Raw genomic sequence first — 5,000 nt, 5'->3', positions numbered from 1 at the left:
TTTCTTTCGTTCGTTTGATTGTTTGTGTGGAATATTTTAAGATCATTCTGTTCATAGGATCATTCTGTAAGAATGGTTTGTTGGTTGAACGAATATGCCTTAGCGGTAAAAAGCACGTAAACTGCATGCTGAACGTACCGTCCTCGTAAGAAACATATTCGTTCGTTCTTTTGATATTCTCCAATCAGAAAGAACGCACTTCCTAAAAGGTAGTACGCTCCCCATTAGCCTTTCGTATGTTTAAAACGTACTGCGTACGCTATAACATAAGTTTTGGAACGGTCTCTGCCGAACCAGCATGAATTGATACTCAGTTAGTAACAAGCACACTGCCCTAACTTTTTTTAAAGTTAGTGCGAGCATACAGGATCCAGCTTCCCGACTAAGGGGAACCTTGCCACGTTATTTGGTCATTACGTCCAGGACAGCGACCCGCGGCGCAGCAGTGTAGAGAAAGAGTCGATACGAGAACGAAGGAACAGTCGAGAAATAGCAAAAAAGTTCACTAAGACTCGAGGAGCGGTGACTGAATTCTCAACCGAGGCCGTAGAATAGCCACGCGCTCGACGCTGTTCCGTCCGGACCGTCCGACTCGACGTGTCTCTTATAGATACCAAAGCGCCGGCCGGACGGTCGGCGCCGGCCGGGCCAGCGGCCGGGCGCTTACCATGTAAAACCTCCGTTAGAGCGTACCGTCGGACTTAGTCTCTGAAACGCTCGACCACTTTTTTCGAATAAACTACCCTTAGAAAACATCCTATCGTCGAGATATTTTAACGCACCGCTTATTTTAATATTTCAAACGAGTTTTTATCGAAAAATTTAATTTTTTTTTTTTTTTCAAAATCGCATCAGTAAACCACCTCTTTTAACGAATACGGACAAAAACCACGTTCTTAATCGATTAGAACACGTTAAAACAACGAGAAATATGCAAAAAAATATATACCTTGCAACGTTAATTAACGAAAAAATTAAACAAATATCGCAGTCGTGTCAGTTCGACGGACACTAATTTTTTAAAAAATTCGAAAAAAACGTTTAATCCAGTTGTATTTAATAGAGATATAACCGTTCTCTGCAAAAATATTTATACCTTATAACGCTTTTTAACGAAATAACTCGAAATAAGCTTTTCGGACTTTTCCGCCGGCCGAAATTTTTCTAAGTCCCAACGTACCGTCGGACTTAGTCTCTGAAACGCTCGACCACTTTGTTCCAATAAAGTACCGTTATAAAACGTCCTATCGTCGAGATATTTTAACGCACCGCTTATTTTAATATTTTAAACGAGTTTTTATCGAAAAATTTAATTTTTTTTTTTTTTCAAAATCGCATCAGTAAACCACCTCTTTTAACGAATACGGACAAAAACCACGTTCTTAATCGATTAGAACACGTTGAAACAACGAGAAATATGCAAAAAAATATATACCTTGCAACGTTAATTAACGAAATAATTAAACAAATATCGCAGTCGTGTCAGTTCGTCGAACACAAATTTTTTAAAAAATTCGAAAAAACGTTTAATCCAGTTGTATTTAATAGAGATATAACCGTTTCCGCAAAAATATTTATACCTTATAACGCTTTTTAACGAAATAACTCGAAATAAGTATTTCGGACTTTTCCGCCGGCCGAAATTTTTCTAAGTCCCAACGTACCGGTCCAGAATGAGACAAAGTTCCAAAGGCCCGGTCGTATCCGTCCGTTTTTTTTTAACCTTCCACGGACGAAATAAACGTTTAATCCCGACGTAAAATACAATAATATAGCGATTTATATAAAAATATTCATACCTCATAACGCTTTTTAACGAAATAACTCGAAAAAACTTTTCGGTCCGAAATTTTTCTAAGTCCCTACGTACCGCTCGAGAATGCGACTAAGTTCCAACGTCCCGGACGAGTTCGCACTTTTTTTATATAACTTTCCAGCGACGAAATAAACGCTTAATCCCGACGTAAAAAGTCATTTTAAAGCGATTTATGCAAGAATATTCGCACCTTATAACGCTTTTAAGCGAAAAAATTCGAAAAAACGGTTCGATTAAAAATTTTTTTTTAACGTTTTCGGGACGAAATAAACGTTTAATCCCGACGTAAAATATAATAATATAGCGATTTATATAAAAATATTCATACCTTATAACACTTTTAAGCGAAATAACTCGAAAAAACTTTTCGGTCGAAAATTTTTCTAAGTCCCTACGTACCGGTGGAGAGTATGACAAAGTCCGACGGGCCGAGTCGCGTCGGTCCACTATTTTTTTTTAACGTTTTCGGGACCAAATAAACGTTTAATCCCGACGTAAAATACAATAATATAGCGATTTATATAAAAATATTCATACCTTATAACACTTTTAAGCGAAATAACTCGAAAAAACTTTTCGGTCGAAAATTTTTCTAAGTCCCTACGTACCGGTCCAGAATGAGACTAAGTTCCAACGTCCCGGGCGCGATCATACTTTTTTTATATAACTTTTCAGCGACGAAATAAACGCTTAATACCGACGTAAAACGTCATTTTAAAGCGATTTATGCAAGAATATTCGCACCTTATAACGCTTTTAAGCGAAAAAATTCGAAAAAACGGTTCGATTAAAAATTTTTTTTTAACGTTTTCGGGACGAAATAAACGTTTAATCCCGACGTAAAATATAATAATATAGCGATTTATATAAAAATATTCATACCTTATAACACTTTTAAGCGAAATAACTCGAAAAAACTTTTCGGTCGAAAATTTTTCTAAGTCCCTACGTACCGGTGGAGAGTATGACAAAGTCCGACGGGCCGAGTCGCGTCGGTCCACTATTTTTTTTTAACGTTTTCAGGACCAAATAAACGTTTAATCCCGACGTAAAATATAATAATATAGCGATTTATATAAAAATATTCATACCTCATAACGCTTTTTAACGAAATAACTCGAAAAAACTTTTCGGTCGAAAATTTTTCTAAGTCCCAACGTACCGGTCCAGAATGAGACTAAGTTCCAACGTCCCGGACGAGTTCGTACTTTTTTTATATAACTTTCCAGCGACGAAATAAACGCTTAATCCCGACGTAAAACGTCATTTTAAAGCGATTTATGCAAGAATATTCGCACCTTATAACGCTTTTAAGCGAAAAAATTCGAAAAAACGGTTCGATTAAAAATTTTTTTTTAAAGTTCTCGGGACGAAATAAACGCTTAATCCCGACGTAGAAATACATAATATTGCTATTTATGTAAAAATATATACGCATCATAACGCGTTTTAGCGAAATAACTCGAAATAACTTTTTGGACCGGAATTTTTCTAAGTCCCTACGTCCCGGCCGGGGGATCGACGAAGTGCCAACCTCCCGGTCATGTCGGTCCGGAGGGGGCAATTTTTAAAAAAAATAAAACGAAATCGTTACGTTCGACTAGAATTCGTCGAACCGTAACGATTTCTATAAAAATATTCATACCTTATAACGCTTTTAAGCGAAATAACTCGAAATAACTTTTTGGACCGGAATTTTTCCAAGTCCCTACGTACCGCTCGAGAATGAGACTAAGTTCCAACGTCTCGGGCGCGATCGTAAATTTTTTACGGCACCTTGCGGGGACGAAATAAACCCTTAATCCCGATGTAAAACGTCATTCTAAAGCGATTTATGCAAGAATATTCGCACCTTATAACGCTTTTAAGCGAAAAAATTCGAAAAAACGGTTCGATTAAAAATTTTTTTTTAACGTTCTCGGGACGAAATAAACGCTTAATCCCGACGTAGAAATACATAATATTCCCATTTATATAAAAATATTCATACCTCGTAACGCTTTTTAGCGAAATAACTCGAAATAACTTTTTGGACCGGAATTTTTCTAAGTCCCTACGTACCGGCCGGGGGATCGACGAAGTGCCAACCGCCCGGTCATGTCGGTCCGGAAGGGGCAATTTTTTAAAAAAATAAAACGAAATCGTTACGTTCGACTAGAATTCGTCGAACCATAACGATTTCTATAAAAATATTCACACCTTACAACGCTTTTAAGCGAGATAACTCGAAATAACTTTTCGGTCGAAAATTTTTCTAAGTCCCAACGTACCGCTCGAGAATGAGACTAAGTTCCAACGTCTCGGGCGCGATCGTAAATTTTTTACGGCACCTTTCGGGGACGAAATAAACCCTTAATCCCGATGTAAAACGTCATTTTAAAGCGATTTATGCACAAATATTAGCACCTTGTAACGCTTTTAAGCGAAAAAATTCGAAAAAACGGTTCGATTTAAAAATTTTTTTTAAAGTTCTCGGGACGAAATAAACGCTTAATCCCGACGTAGGAATACATGATATTCCCATTTATGTAAAAATATATACGCATCACAACGCTTTTAAGCGAAATAACTGGAAATAACCGTTCGGTACGAAAATTTTTCAAAGTCAGACGGGCTCTCGAGCGTTGCTCGCTCGCTGCGCTCGCTCGAAAAAAAAACTAGCCCAACCCAAAACCAATCCCTTTTTCGCGTTCGTTCCTCGATTTCTCTTAAAATCGGAGAAACTGGCGGGATCGGTTTTGGGTTGGGCTAGTATAAGTTCGAGCGAGCGCAGCGAGCGAGCAACGATCGCGACCGTTACTTCGTACGTCCACGGTATATTTTCGTTACGTTAATTTTTCGTTACTTTCGTCTCGTTTCTTGGATCGATCGAGAGCGGTTTGGTCGATGGTGAAAGAAGGAAAAAACGAGAGAACGAAAAGTAAAAGAGGAGCGAGCGCGCGTCTCGCCGTACGAATATCGTCGTCGTTCGTACGTACGTACGTACGTACCTTAAGAATATCGTACGTACCCCGGCGCTGACCCGCGATGCGGGGGGTTGGGGGGGGGGGGGAGTGGCGCCCGGGCACGCCCTCGAGACGTTATCTCTATTGGATTTAAAGGAAAAAAAAATCGCTACGTACGACCATCGTTCGCATCGACGGCCGTACGTAGCGAAATTGTGTTTGGAATTAAATTGTCGATT

Source organism: Bombus fervidus, unplaced genomic scaffold (genome assembly GCF_041682495.2).
Source record: "Bombus fervidus isolate BK054 unplaced genomic scaffold, iyBomFerv1 scaffold0136, whole genome shotgun sequence".
Taxonomy (NCBI): Eukaryota; Metazoa; Arthropoda; class Insecta; order Hymenoptera; family Apidae; genus Bombus; species Bombus fervidus.
This window is presented reverse-complemented; position numbering follows the sequence as displayed.